Source organism: Sapajus apella, unplaced genomic scaffold, assembly GCF_009761245.1.
Source record: "Sapajus apella isolate SASKATOON/1434 unplaced genomic scaffold, GSC_monkey_1.0 scaffold50, whole genome shotgun sequence".
Lineage (NCBI taxonomy): Eukaryota > Metazoa > Chordata > Mammalia > Primates > Cebidae > Sapajus > Sapajus apella.
Window position 1 is genome coordinate 5,883,720 of NW_022436990.1, and position 16,567 is coordinate 5,900,286.

The 16,567-nt window shown below is 36.2% G+C and overlaps 1 protein-coding gene and 1 long non-coding RNA gene across 3 annotated transcripts in view; both read left to right on the top strand.

Moving 5' to 3' along the window:
• SLC25A21 (solute carrier family 25 member 21) overlaps nt 1-16,567 on the top strand; it is a 503,455-nt gene that overhangs the window by 81,533 nt on the left and 405,355 nt on the right. The gene's annotated exons all lie outside the window — the stretch shown is intronic.
• On the top strand, nt 2,208-12,111 carry LOC116526357. Its single transcript, XR_004258109.1, has 2 exons — nt 2,208-5,375; nt 11,804-12,111. It is a non-coding gene; the product is annotated as an uncharacterized LOC116526357 (long non-coding RNA).

Genomic DNA, 16,567 nt, shown 5'->3' on the forward strand with positions numbered 1-16,567 from the left:
CATAACCACAGATAATTAACTTAAAAAGTATATTCAGACATGACCCATTTATGTTATTTGCTGTATGCTCTGAGGAATGGGCTAAAATAGAGTCTTTAAAATTGCTACCATGTCACTCAAACATTTCTAGAATGTATATGATAAGCTAAAAAGAAAACATGGGATCATGCCAGATGACCTTAGAATTATTTTAAATGTTTAACTAGATGGCCTGATACCTCTTTAAGTTACTACTCAGGATTTTTTAGGGGTCTGGGAGAGTGTTTGGGTAGAATTCCACCATGTAGGGGAGAAATTCAGATTAAATGGTTTGTTAAAGAAATAATTAATTTTTCCATCTGTCCCTTATCCCTTCATCCTCCCTTCACTTTTTTCCTATAAGTTCTCTCCCCTCCATTCATCCTCCAAAAAGTAGGTGTGAATATTTTGAAAAGGAAGCCTCTTTCTTACATGCAATGAATTTTGCCCACAATGGGCTAATTGCCAAAGCAGTTGGCCACCTGTGGGAGTAATTAGTCACGTGTCAGTCTTCTGAGGTTAGTCAATTGCAGTTGCAATTTATTATACACACAGTTTTGCATTTACAAATAATCATGGCTGTGAAAACCACCCACAGAGAAAGAAAAGACTAGGCAGAAACTTTTAAAAATTGCCATATTACTTTATATTTATGAATGAAGCTTGGGTAACATTCAGGTCTATTCATTATCCTAATCCAGAAAAACTGGAGTTAAGGATACTAAAGAAAAGGTATTCATAAATTATTCTTCATTGTGGGGTGAGCAGGAGAAAAGATCGTGTTATCTTTGTAATTTTATTTGATAAACTAAAAAATCGTCCTTGATTGGATATATTAACATTTTAACCTTGAAACATTTTATATTTAAGGTAAATATAATGAGAACTTTGTTCTCATCAGTGGGGCAGCAATATGATAGCAGCCATCTTGGCTAATCATGCTCTGGTTAATGTGGTACGCTGTTTATTATTTTACATCCATGGAAGATGTTCCACCCTAAACTAATTGAATTCAGTATATTTATCAATAGTTGCTATATATACATCAGTCATGATACCAGGAAGTAGAACATTTAAAAAATATGAACAAAAGATAATTCAAGGAATTCTCTCTCTCTCCCCCCCAAGTATGTGTGTGTGTGTGTGTGTGTGTGTGTGTGTGTGTGTGTGCGTGTGTGTAAATGTTAGGAACAGGCAGTAAAACTAACATTTAAATATATCAGAATTCTCTTGCGTACAAGAAAAACAGAACTTTACCCATGTTGCCTTAAATAATGAAGGCTATATTTATTATCTATTTAATTGAAAAATGAAAAAAAAAGTGGGATAAATTTGAGTGTTTTTTCAGTAGCTCGGCAATATCAGCCAGGACCCATTTTCCTTTAATTTTTCTGCCCCGCTTTTCATAGTGCCTGCACCCTCCTGAAGCTGGCTCATGGTTCTCCCAGAGAGGAACCATTTCTTTCCAGAAATGCTCAGCAAATATCTCCTTATATGTCATTGGCCCAGACAGAGTCATGGGCTCATCCCTAAAAGAATCCCTGTGGCTTAGGAATGACATATACAAATTGGCTTAAAAGCCAATAATCCACCTCGAGAAACAACCCTACTTAAACAACACTGGGGGGAAGTCGGAGGCCTAGGTAGGTAGGAGGAGGGAGGAGATTGATGCTAGCAACAACCACTGTCCACTACAGCAAATAACAGTAATCCAAGTGCTTCAATAGGATATAGACATGGCACTGTGTAGGGTGGACTGTATTGTGCATTCACACTATTACTGCAGTAGCTATAGGTGCCATTAAGGTTTATATTTCTAGGATGCTAAAAAAAAGGAACATATTTGAAGGGCTTTTTGGCTTACCATATTACAAGGAATTCTATGGCCACCTACTTTATAGTTGCTTCTGAAGGCTTCGCTGGGCTTTCAGAATACAACCCTTGCTTTATTTTAAAATAATAATAATAATAAGAGACAGGGTCTTTCTCTGTCACCCATGGTGGAGTACAATGGCACAATATCGGCTCACTGAAACTTCCACATCCCACGCTCAGATGATCCACCTACCTCAGCCTCCCAAGTAGCTGGGACTATGAGCATGCACCATCATGCCTGGCTAATTTTTGTACTTTTTTAGAGACAGGCTTCTGCCATGTTGCCCAGACTGGTCTCTATCTCCCGAACTCAAGTGATCTGCCTGCCTTGGCCTCCCAAAGTGCTGGGATTACAGATGTGAGCCACTGTGCCCGGCCAACCCTTGCTTTACTGAAGGTAATAACTCAGAGGCATTCAATGGGAAGTCAAAAAGGAGAAAATATGTATGAATGTACACACAGTTGATCCTCATTGTTTGCAGATATCATATTTGTAAATTTGCCTACTTGGTAAAATTTATTTGTAACCCCCAAATCAATACTCATGGTTCTTTTTCAGTCATTCACAGACATGTGCAGTGATGGAAAATTTGCATCATCTAATGCACATGTTCCCAGCTAAACAAGGTGATACTCTGCCTTCGTGTTTCAGTTGTCATACTGTAAACAAGGTCCTTTTTGCAGTCCACTTAATGCTATGTGTTGGGGCTTTTTTGTTCCTGATTTTACCGTTTAAAATGGTGCCCAAGCCATTGTGTAGAAGTGTTGTCTATGGTTTCTAAAGGCAAGATGTACCGTATGAGAAAATCTGTGTGTCAGGTAAGCTTTATTCAGGCTTGAGTTATAGTGCCATTGGTTGTGACTTCTATGTTAATAAATCAAAAGTATATATTAAGTAAGGTGTCTTTAACAGAAACACACATAAAGTGAGATTATATATTGATTGATTGGTGAAAATGTTGTGACCAGAAACACATAGGAACTTAACTCTTTTTTTCTCTAGGAGCAGTGGGTTCAGTGTTGGCTAATGCAGTGTTCACCACAACTTTATTGGACATAACTAGTGCAGATAATTAGAATCAACTGTACATGTGACTATATTTAAACAATAAAGAAAAAGCTATCTTGGTTTAATATCAGGACAGGGCTTTAACCACAGAGGTCTATTATGTAAAGGGGTAAACACATTGTTTTCATTCCTCTTAGTTGAAAGGAAAGAACTCAGTTTTCAAGTACTGTTTGAGGAGATATACCTAATCTATTGGAAAGCTGTTTTTCTCAACTGGGACCCTTCTAACTGTATCTTTTCTAGCTTCTCTGAAATGATAAGCCAGGGTTTATTGGCTTCAATGAAATATTGAAAGCTAAGTAGCACTAGCTTCATAGGATGTAGTGAAAAATAACACATGTTGAAATCCACAGTCTTGTCACAGACCACCTTTGTTACCTTCCTCCCATTTATTGTCCTCAAGCCAAACTAAGCACAACTTTGAGCTGCAACAGCAGATCCAACAACTACATGGGGATGGGAAGTGTGAGGAGGCATCCTCCACATCCAGGGCCCTGCTTGCATCATTCCATTTGACTTTTGCTTTGCTCAAGCTTGGCGCTGTGTTGCCAGCAGCAAATATGCTGACTGAAAACTGTCACAACAGCAATCATTACAATCCAGGAGTTGAGTTTGACTGGAACATATGTCTTCAATTTTAATAGCTCAGCTTCCCAGATGCCCTAAAGGAGTAATATTGCCTGAGAAGGAGCTTTTCATGTAAGAATAATTTGTGTTAAGTAGCTCAGTGATCTGTTTGTTAAGTTACAGCTGACAGTTTGTTTATATTTCTAAAGGGGCATGATGAATGGGGGAGAAGTTGATGCTAATTAGCCTAAATTGTTCCTAAGAATGTAGAGGGGTTTGCCAGTTTCATTGTTTCTGTTTCTTTGCACATTTTAAATAATTGAATGGAGCTTAGACCATTCATCATAATTTCAGGCAAGATGGAAATAAATGAATTTAGCACGGGTCCACATGTGTGATGGAAGATGTCACTTTAAAGGGCAATTAAATAAGACATCAACTTGGGGCTAAAGCAGACTATTTTAATCCATTTGTATAAAAATATCAAACATGAAAGTTTTCATTTACTCCATTAATTATCTTCATCATCATAGGACACAGACCTTCTTTTTGAAAACCCACCTATTCCCATTAAAGAAGTAATGGTGTTGTATAAAATTTGAGCCTTTGGCTTCTGGACAAAAGATCCGTGGCCTTACTCTCTAAGACAGTCTCCTCCCCTCCCCTGATGTCATCAAATGGCTTTGAGAAACCTGTTTGCTGTTGGGCTCATTGCCTGACCAGGTGGAAAATGAAAAAGGCAGCAGAAATGTTTTTGAAAATTGGAATTCATATAGTAGTGTCCCTTCTATAGTCAGAGCTAATAAGGTTCCAGTAGAACATATTTTAGATATTTCTCAAGAGTTCACCTGTATGTATTTCTCACATATAACCCATGCTGGGTTACATGGTGAAATGGTCTTTAACTTAGGATGAAACTTCCTATCTGAATTGCTACAGCACTTCCTCTAGGTAGGAAGGTTAATGTGAATGGGAATTTCATAAGACTGTAGAATAATATATATATATATACGTTTTGTTAACACACATATTTTGAGAATTAAAATAAGAAAAATGAACCTAAATTTAGAAAGTCTGATTTTTTCCAACCTTTTAATCCTCATTGGAGGCCATTCTTTTTTAATTTATGCACATAAAATACCACAGGAAGAGATGGTATAAATTTGTGGACTGTGGAGAATGAGTGAACATTTTTGAATCAGGATCTTTAAAAGGGGTGAAATTTGAGTATGATTAAGTTAGGAAAAAGCCTCGCTTACGGCGGAAGTCAGAGACTCTGTATACGTTATGGGCATGTCATGGCTTTTAAAAAGTTATGTTAGACTTCTATACAAATTGTGAAGGAATTTGTATAACCCCAAACAAAATTCTGTGTGGTTCTGAACTTTTCCTAAGTTGAAAAGAGAGAGAGAGAGTGAGAAAGAAATATTGCTGGTTAGTATTCTGATCAGGGACAAACCTTACTGTCAGGTGGGCTAGTCGTTTGCACTGTCTGGGTGTTTTCTTGGTTACTAATTTTCTCGGAAGGAAATGATCCTATGGCTTATGCTAGCCATGTTTGTGCATATATGCTCTGCAATTGGCATTTATTAAGGAGACCTTCAGTTTGATGGATGACTGTCAAGAGCTGAGCTTGCTGGCTTTAAAGACAGTTGATTTTGCTTGAATTTTGTTATATTAACTCATTAGAACTCTGCATTGCTTCAACTTACTCTTTGTTTACTTTCTTACAATTAAAATTTTAGAACAATTGATTTTTAGAGACTTGGCAGGAGCCCATTTTACACTTGGAGACTTAGTCTGACAGAAAAATATGCACCAGAACAAATATTCATAATAAAAGCATGTGAGTATTAAAACTAAGATTTTTGTAGTCTCTTTAATTGCTGCCCAGTTAATTAGCAGCTATTAAACATAAAATTGCTTATTACTTATCTTTACTTTGTATAATTAAATGCCTTGTTCCTCTACTTTCTTTAAAAGTGAATCCTACAAAAGCAACAACTATAGAAATATTTTCAATTCAGGATATTTAAAATTAGAGCTTTATGCATTATAGTAGCAGCAACATAAGCAAATAATTAGGAAAATGAAAGGCTATCTGACTCTAAAGATACAATTTTAAGAGGAAAAAATATACTGCATATGCATTTAAACATTTGATTGTAAATAACTAATGCATCCCAATTATATTTTTAATTTTATAATATAAAAATCTCCTAAGCTTTAGTGACACATTTCAAGTTAAAAGTTGTATTTCATTTTCTCCTTTGAAACCACCCTCCCACAAAAGTGCACATGAAAATGCCGAAAATGAGATGTCCTTTTCCAATATGCATCCATAGGATGAACCATATTTCTTATTAAATTTGATGTACCCACTAACTCAAGAGGCACACAATGGTGATGTGTTTGGTGTGTGTGTTTCTTGCAATATTTTAAAGCTAATCTCTACCAAAAACTCAATGCTTGAGGGAGAAGGATGTACTTTCACAAAAAACAAACATGGTTGGAGAGCGTTTGCACTAAGATTACAGACTCACTCATGGTTGTCTCTTTTCTGGCTTGTTGTAACTAGTTGATGAGTTAATTATCTGTGAGGTCTATTTACCAAAGAGGGTAGCATGGTGAGTAGATGCATTCATCACATCATCCCAATATCTAGGTGAGTGAGAAAGGAAAATAAAGAATAAATAAAGAAGGAAAAATAAATAACATCTACTTATGAAAATAAATACCGTGTAGGGCCATAATTTTTAGTTAGTGTTTTAAGTAAGAAGTTTTTAAAGTAATTTTATGTGTAGTGCTACTGCAGAATGGTACGAGCTCCCTTGACTAGCCTTCCCAAAGGAAAAAGGAAAATGAAACTCAGTTGGTTTCAGGTCACAGATAACCTAACTTTCTTTACTCCCCAAAAGGAACTTGAGTTGGCAGAACAAAATAGACTTCTTTGCCAATGATGACAACCTTTTAAGTTTAGTGATGAAATTGATTCATTCTTATTTTATTCAATGATGGAAAATACAACTAATTGGGTCCTTATTTGGTCCATGATGCTTAGTTAATGTATTCAAAATTATTACTGGATTGAAAAAATGAATTCACAGATCAGAACTTCTTTTATTGTGGAGGAAACTGGCAGTCATCAAAAGGGCCATTAAAAAACAGTTTAATGAAGAAATACGTGACTATTCACGAAAAGCGTCTAGTCTAAACTTAGCAGGAGGGCCATGGACTCTTTTTTCTCCTGGTTTACAACAGCATAAGAAAATAATGTTGCATCTATTAGACTTCTGCACAAATTTTACCCTCACAAAGTCATTACTTTGTGTAAATAAAATAGAATTATACATGAAAAGCCTGAAACTTAAAGTCTTCCTACTAATTTTATATTAAAATGTATGAGATTGTATCCTTTTGTTTTTAATTGGTATATTATAATAACTAAGACTAATTTTAAATGGCTTTCCCATTTCAACTTAAAAACAATGGCTGGCACTTTTTGGTAGTGTTCCATGTTGTAAGCTCTGTTCTAGGTATTCCATATGGATTAACTCATTTAATTGTTACCATCTCTTGATGTGGGTACTATTGTAAAGGGGATAAAACTGAGATATAAAGAGAATAAGTCAAATGGAATTTCTATTTCTAGGTCCTTGAGGAATCGCCACACTGTCTTCCACAATGGTTGAACTAATTTACACTCCCACCAACAGTGCAAAAATGTTCCTATTTCTCCACATCCTCTCCAGCATCTGTTGCCTCCAGATTTTTTAATGATCGCCATTCTAACTGGCGTGAGATGGTATCGCAATGTAGTTTTGATTTGCATTTCTCTGATGACCAGTGATGATGAGCATTTTTTCATATGTTTGTTGGCCTCATGTATGTCTTCTTTTGTAAAGTGTCTGTTCATATCCTTTGCCCACTTTTGAGTGGGCTTGTTAGTTTTTTTCCTGTAAATCTGTTTTAGTGCTTTGTAAATTCTGGATATCAGCCCTTTGTCAGATGGGTAAACTGCAAAAATTTTTTATTCCATTTGACCCAGCAATCCCATTACTGGGTATATATTCAAAGGATTACAAATCGTTCTACTATAAGGACACGTGCACACGAATGTTCATTGCAGCACTGTTTACAATAGCAAAGACCTGGAACCAACCCAAATGCCCATCGACGATAGATTGGATAGGGAAAATGAGGCACATATACACCATGGAATATTATGCAGCCATCAAAAACTATGAGTTTGTGTCCTTTGTAGGGACACGGATGAACCTGGAAACCACCATTCTCAGCAAACTGACAGAAGAGCAGAAGATCAAACACCGCATGTTCTCACTCATAGGTGGGTGTTGAACAATGAGAACACATGGACACAGGGAGGGGAGCACTACGCACTGGGGTCAGTTGGGGGGAAATCAGGGAGGGACGGTGGGGGGTGGGGAGTAGGGGAGAGATAGCAAGGGGAGAAATGCCAGATGTAGGTGATGGGGAGGAAGGCAGCAAACCACACTGCCACATGCGTACCTATGCAACAATCTTGCATGTTCTTCACATGTACCCCAATACCTAAAATGCAATAAAATAAATAAATGGAAAAAAGAGAATAAGTAACTTGGCCAGTGTCATGCAGCTAGTAAGTGGTACACTGGAGATGTGAATATAGGCATTCTACCTGCAGATTCAGGGCTCTACAATGCAGTCTTTAGTTTGGTTAAGTAGTTGAGGATCCATATACAAACACCTAAATTTAATCAATTTATTATTCAGAAGACAGAATATTTCATTGTGTTGAGAAGACCTAAAATGAACATTACATAACCATACCTATACCCAGAGTAATATCCTTTTATCTTAACTTCCATATCCTAACACAGGACTAACAAAGGAGTTGTAGGCCAGCAGTGTGGTCAAGTTTGTACCTTGTGTGATTGTCACACTGTGGAGGGAATGGGATTTGACCTGCGGCCTAGCCAAACAGTTATAGTATTGAACCATATTATAACAGAGTTGTACTTTGTTTTAAAAATGCAATTATTATTTTTAAAAGGAGATAAAGCAACAATAATAAAAAAATCCAGGCCCCCCAAAGTAGTTTCTACAAAAATTTGTCAAGTTTTCAGAAGTGTTTTGAAGTCTACTTAACAAAGTCCAGCAATATTTAGGTTCAATAAATGAGGCTGGTTTTATCACTAGACTGGAATAATTAATTCTGGGATAAACTAAACTTTAGTCAAGTGAATTACAGCTCATAATGCTTGTTGAAGATAATGCAAGAGTATAAAATGTCATACTTTTTTAAAATTTCAAACTCCTAGACAAAGGGATTTTGATTATTCTGACATCTTTGAAGCTTCTAGCAGAATACAATGTCCATACAGGAAATACTGTGCTGAGAGGATTGAGAATCAATGTGTTCATCTAACTGATGAGAAAAACAGAAATTGTGCATAAAGATAAAATTATCTGAATAAATTGAGCCGATATATGTATATTTTAGTGTTTGTTCACTAAATATTGATAGAATGTTTACTGTGCATTGAAGATACAGGGGTAAGCAAGACAGACAACTCCTTAATAAATTAACATTCTAATGAAGCATACAGAAATAAACAAATAATATAATGTCAGATAATCATAGAGTTGGAGAAAATAAAGCTGGGGAATGGGATAAAAACTGATGTCATCGCATGAGCGTGGAGTGTTGTCTGTTTTAAATAGAAGAGTTAGGGAAGCCTTCTCTGAGATGCTGCTATTTGAGCAAAAATCTAAATAATAAAGAGCAACAGTGGCATTTCTTGTATATTTGACATATAGGGTAAATCATTTTTAACACCCCCCTCCTCTTCAGACACAGTTATTTTTAGTAATAATCATGCAAGGAGAAGAATGATAAACCCCTGTAAAAAAATAAAAAACAGACAATGAAAAAAGAACTTATTAACCTCATGTGTATTATCATGCCAGTTACAAAACTGATGTAAAAGATAAAAATAAACATTACAGTACAATAAAGGAAAAAGGAATAGATTAGCACTTTTAAATTGTATTTGTTTAATAAAAAGAAAAATATTTGTTTAATAAAAAGAAAAAAAAATCATTGTATTTGTTTAATAAAAAGAAAAATATACCTTTATAGCTTGCAGCTTGTACTGTTTTACCATTTAAAATATTTTTTTAGAAGAACTTTATTGAAATACACATGGCATTTATTCCTGTACCATTCAATTCACTATTAAAGTGCGCAATTAATTGGTTTTTAGTATATTCATAGAGTTGTACAATTATTGTTGTAATGAATTTTAGAACATTTTCATCAGCCCCCAAAGAAACCAATACCCTTTAGTCATCACTCCACTTCCACCATATCATCCTTTCCTACCTCAGCCCTAGAAAATCACTAATCTACTTTCTGTGTCAATAGATTTGCTAATTTTGGATACTTCACGTAAGTGGAATAAGACAATGTGTGTTTATTTGTGTCTGGCTTCTTTCACTTAGCATAATGTTTTCAATGTTCATCTACATTGTAGCATGTATCAGTTCATTTCTTTTTATTGTTGAATAACATATTATATGAATATAATATATTATATGAATATAACATATTTTATTTATCCATTTATCAATTGTTGGACATTTGGGTTGTTTCCATTTTTTGGCCACTATGAATAATGCTGCTATGAACATTCATGAGTACATTTTTGATTGGACATGTGTTTTCACTTTTTAAGTATATACCTAGGAGTGTGGAATTGCTGGGTCGTACAGTAACTCTATGTTTAACCTTTTCGGGAACTGCCAGAATGTTTTCCAAAATGGTTGCATCATTTTATTCCCAACAGCAGTGTATGAGGGCTCCACCTTCTCCATGTCCTTGCCAACACTTAACATCTGACTTTTTAATTCTGTCTATCCTATTGGGTATGACATGGTAGTTTATTGTGATTTTGGTTTGTGTTTCCCTGATGGTCAGTGATGTTTAGAATCTTTTTGTTTTCTTATTGGCCATTTATATATCTTCTTTTCACATTTTAAATTGCATTATTTGTCTTTTTATTATTGAGTTGTAAGGGTTCATTATGTATTCTTTGTTTTTTTGAGATGGAGTCTTGCTCTGTCTTCCAGGCTGGAGTACAGTGGCATGATCTTGGCTCACTGCAACCTCCACCTCCTGGGTTCAAGTGATCCACTTGCCTTAGCCTCCTGAGTAGCTAGGACTTACAGGCATGCACCACCACACCCCACTAATTTTTGTATTTTTAGTAGAGATGAGATTTTACAATATTGACCAGGCTGGTCTTGAACTCCTGACTTCAAGTAATCCACCCGCCTTGGCTTTCCCAAAGTGCTTAGATTACAGGCGTGAGCCACCACCATACCCAGCCAATGGTTCATTATATATTCTAGATACAAGTTTTTGCACCAGATACATGATTTACAAATATTTTCTCACATTGTATAGTCTTTTCATTTTCTTGATGGACAGCACAGAAGTTTTGACCTTGATAAAGTCCAATTTTTATTCTTTTATTGTTTTGCTATTGTCATATCTAAGAAAACATGGCCTAATTCAAGGTCATAAAGATTTATACATATTTTTTTTTCCAGAAAGTTCATGGTTTTCACTCTTAATGTAGGTCTTAGGTCCATTTTGAGTTGGTGTGAGATAAGGGTCCAACTTCATTCTTTTGGGTGTGAATATGCACTTGTGCCAGCATTATGTTTTGAAAAGACTTGTTTTTTCCTCATTGAGTTATTTTGGCACCTTCACTGTAAATCAGTCAATTATAAATGTCGGGGTTTGTTTCTGGACTCTCAATTCTATCCTGACCTATATGACTGCCCTTATGCCAGTATTATACAATTTTGAATCTATTGTTTGTGTAGGAATTTGAATCTTTTTTTTTTATGTAATCTATTGAGTATATAGTAACTCAGGAGTTGGAGACACAAACTGTACCCAAAGTGATCTATAACTATTCTGAATCTATTGGGAACTTACTCTTGAATTGCGTTCAAGCATTTATGACTGTGTATATTGGAAGCCAACTATATAACTAGGGATCTCTGAATTAGCTTTCATGTAGAATATAGTGTTTATTGAAGGACAAATAACATATTTTGGTAGAAACAGCATTTTATCATTGACATTTAAAATTGCTGGTGCATAGCGATAAATGAAAAGTAGACTGAACTGACTTTAAGTTGGTTTTGTTATTGTTTTAAAGTTCTCCATCAACAGTACATCTCCAAATTTCCTATATGCAGGACCAACTGCTCCTATCACCAGCTTACCCTTGGGTACTATTAAGGAGGATTATATCATTTGAGATCTAGAGAAAGAGCCTCCTAAGAAGAAAGAACAGAAATGCTAAAACCTTATATCACAAGCAAGTTTGAGATTTTTAAGGAATTGAGATAAGGCCATTATTGTAGCTAGAGCATAGAGGTGAGGGTGCATGGTAGGACGTAAAGTGGGAAGGACTGCCTTTATAGTAGTGCCTTTTATCTAGGCCAACCACAGGATTAATGGTTCAAACTGTGGCACTTCTGAGAGTGAAAGAGACCAGTTTTAATAATTATGTCATGACAACAAGCTTAATGGAACTGTCCCAGGAAGATTAGGATGAATGGTCACCATGCTTAAAGGATATGGTACAGAGCTGAATTTTAACTACCCATAGAATTTAACCAAAAAGGTCAACTGTGATAATGGCTAAATGCATTTCTTAAATGCAAGTGAGCAATCAGCTGACTTAACACCATTAATAAGTTATGAATTAGGGAGACTGAGTAGTATGTATAGTGTAGTGGGTTAGAGTAGTGCTTATCAATCTTCAGCATGTGTGAGAGGCACATGGAGGGCTTGGTTAAACATAGATGGCTGGGTCCCACTCTCTAAAAGTATGATTCAGCAAGTTCTGCATTTTTAACAAGCTCCCAAGTGACCCTGATGCTTCCAGTCTATGGGGGGACCAGACTTTGAGTAGCACTGGTTTAGACTTAAGAGACGACACTCTAGAGTTAGACAGACTTCATTTAAATTTCAGCTTTCATGTTTACTAACTGGGTGGCCTTAGGCAAGTTAAATATCCTTTCCACATCTCTTTTCCTCATCTGGTAAAATGGGATTATAATCCCTGTGTTATATAAATGTTATGAAGAGTAAATGTGATAAAACAGTTGCCTCTGTATTTGGCATTACTGTAATCACTGAACATGTGTTATTGTTATTGTAGTTAAAAAGAAGAATCATGGTGAGTAATAATTATCAGGTAAAACTATAAACATGTTTCAGATACTGCATTGTAAATCAACCCTAAAAGTATGTAGCTGCAGCTACATACCTAGAATAGTGTATCAATACCTGGAAAATAATGGGCTGTGAATACTTGTTGACTGAAAAAGCAATTGGCGAATTCACTTAACGAATTCACTTAATGAAAAAACAATTGGTGAAGTCACTTAACTGTGTGGAGAGAAATAATTGCTTTTCATCCTATTATACCTCTTTTATTCTCAGAGCCTACATTCAGCATAAACCGGAGCACACAAAATTCCTGCCTCTCAGTTGTGAACAATTTGATTTATTAAGTCAGTTAGGATAGAATTAAACTTGAAATTGATGAGGCAGTTACAGTTGAGAGCTTCCTGGTGTATGAATGTGGAATGAACTTTAGGCAACAATGCTAGTGATATGTTCAGATAGAGGTGTGGTAGCTGTAGAAGTATCTACTGCAAAAATTAGGTTTACTTAGGTTGCTTTACTGAATTATACTAGTGTTGAACACGAAGTTCAAAATATCCTCATTTAATATTACTGAGGAAACTCTTTAAAAAAATCCTAATTTCTATGGGAAAAATAATAGACCAAACTACTGTGAAGAGAGGCCTACAGAAAAGGATGTGCTAATATTAGATCTGAATGATTTCTCTTTTGTCTAGTGGCCATCTGATTTCCACATGGTAAAATAGGTACTTCAGGATGGGTAAGGAAAAGGAAGAAGGAAAGGAACTAACATTTTTTTGAATATTTGCTATGGGCTAGGCACTCCACTGTGTGCTAAGAGATTTACATATTCTAATTCATTCATTCTTCATAACCATCATGTTAGATGGGTATTATCACTCCCTTTCATTTCTGAGGACTAAAGTTTTAAGAAGACAGAGGGAGAAATAGGTGGTGTCCCTGTGAATCCCACTCTTTCTTTTTAAAAATGCTTTGTATTGTGGCAAATGCTTAATATTCTTTTTTATATTTTTAAAACATTTCAGCTTTTATTTTAGATACAGGATATACACGTGCAGATTCATTACATGGGAATATCGTATGATATTGAGGTTTAGAGTACGGATCCTGTCATCCTGTCACCCAGGTACTGAGCACAGTGCCTTATGGATAGTTTTTTTCTTAAAGCCACTCCCCCTACCCTCTAATAGTCCAGAGTGACTGTTGTTCTTATATTTCTGTCTATGTGTGCTCAGTTCTTATAATTGAGAACATGCTGCATTTGGTTTTCTGTTCCTGTGTTAATTTGCTTAGGATTACAACCTCTAGCCCCATCCATGTTGCTGCAAAGGACATGATTTCATTCCTTTGTTATGACTGTGTAGTATTCCATGGTGTATATGTACCACATTTTCTTTTTTTACCAGTATCTATATATGGTTATGCAGTTTTCCAGCAATGTGGCAGAACTTGCTATATTTGTTATAGTTTCCTAGTTTGTTACTAAGACCACTTAGGTAATGAAGAGATTCTGGTGTAGTAATTGAATATTGATAATTCTTGCTGAGCCTTTATGTTTATTCAGAGTTGACTTAATTCTTTTACATGGTTTTCTCTTTACTGCAGCATCTTACTTAATAATTCCTAGGCTAGCATTTGAAGATTCGGTAGTTGAAGTGCAGAATAAAAGAGAAGATTCAAAATATTTCAATTCCTCCTACTTGTTACTGTATTTTATCACTGTAAGCAATATAAAGCAACAAAACTGTTAAGCCAAAAATGGTTTTTGGCTTAATAACGTACTAGTTCCCTCTTTGTTTGTGGGCCTTAATTATAAATTAACCAATCAGAAATTTCTGTTTGATGTAACAGTCTTGGGAGACCGGGTTCACTTGGCGACAGCCACATTCTGACAGGCAGAAGCAAGAAGCAAATTATTGTAAGTGTATTGAATGCTGGTCATGAAGTCAGGCCATGTAGGTGGTATGCCTTTGGATCATGTCTTGAGACTCGCCTTTGCCACAGTTGAGTCATTTTCCATGATGTGTCACTAACAATGCGTCTTTTCAATTACAACTCTCTCAAGAAGTTATAAATGATATTACATCTAACATTAGAGGAGACATACCCAAGTATTAGAGATAATTAAATAGGCCATTTAAAAACTCTTCTAACTTAGGTAACATTGTAATGCCTGTATTAACCTACAGTTTTTCTCTTGTTCCCAAATAAAGTTGAAAAGAGTTCACACAAGCACTTTACAGGCATCATGATCAGGGTCTTATAATGTCATTGGTAGTAACTCCTCTTAAAATTAGATTCAGGGGCTGGGTAGAATATTCTTCCAGATTAATAGCATCTTGACTATCCCCCTACCTCTCTCCAAACTAGTTGACAGGATTAAGGAGAATAGATAGAGATAGTTGATAACCATTTAACAATTAATGTATTCATTCTACCTACAACTTTTGGATTAGCCAAAGATAACTGTATATTTGGGCCTGAAAGTTGACCCTGCTACTATCCTTCCAATTATCTTGGAAGAATTCAGGGCAAATGATGTCATAACTTCTATGAGATATCTTAATTATGGAGCATGCTGAATCTTAATTCTTTCTGGAATGGCTCATATTTCCTCTGTGGTGAATAAGCCAGTGACTTCTAACTATGTGCCCTATCATGCTAGTGAAGGAAGAAATATATAAATAAATACATTAGTTTGTTCAATTAATATTTATTAAATACCTACCAAGTACTTGGTGCTAAGTAGTAGTTTTTTGTTTGTTTGTTTGTTTTTGAGGCAGGATCTTGCTCTGTCACCCAGGCTGAAGTACAGTGGAATGATCATGGCTCACCGCAGTCTTGACCTCCTGGGCTCAGGTGATCCTCCCATCTCAACCTCCCAAGTAGCAGGGAGCACAGGTGCACACCACCATGCCTGGATAAAAAAATTTTTTTTGTATCTTTTTGTAGAGATGGGGTCTTACCATATTGCCCAGGCTGGTTTTGAATTCCTGAGGTCAAGCTATCTGCCAGCCTCAGCCTCCAAAAATTCTGGGATCACAAGCATAAGCCACTGTGCCTGGCCCTGAGTAGTTAATAAGACAAAAGTAGCCTGTGCCCTCAGGGACACTGAGCACAATTACAACAGTATATGATGACTGCTACACTAGAAGTTAGGGTTTTTTTGAGCATTGCCAGGGACCTGATCTTACATAGAGTGAAGAAAGATATCTCTAGTTTAGTCTGTTTGGTCTGCTGTAACAAAATACAGTGAACCTGGTAGTTTATAAACAACAAAAATGTACTTCTAAGTTCTGTAGGCTGGGAAATCCAAGATCACTGACAGTTTTGGTGTCTGGTATGGGCCTTCTTTCTGGTTAACAGATGGCAGCTTCTAGCTGGGTCTTCATAGAGTAGAAGGGACAAAACAACTCTCTGGGGCCTCTTCTATAAGGGCACTAATTCCATTCATGAGGCCCCACCCTTGTGACATAATTCCCTACCACAAGCCCCACATCCTAATACAATTACCTTGGTGATTAGACGTCAACCTGTGAATTGGTGGGGACACACACCTTCAGACCATGGCACTAAGAAAGTGACATTTGGATTGGGGATAGGCAGTGAGAATGGCATGTTTCAAATGAATGTTTGGCAGGTTCCAGGGACTGAAGGATGCTCAGTGTGACTGGAAGAGCAAGCGAAACCTTGAGCAGGAAGCACAGGCTAGATAGTAAGAATCTTTTAGGGCATGTTAAGGTAGACTGGATTATAAAGATAATAAGACATTACCGAAGAGT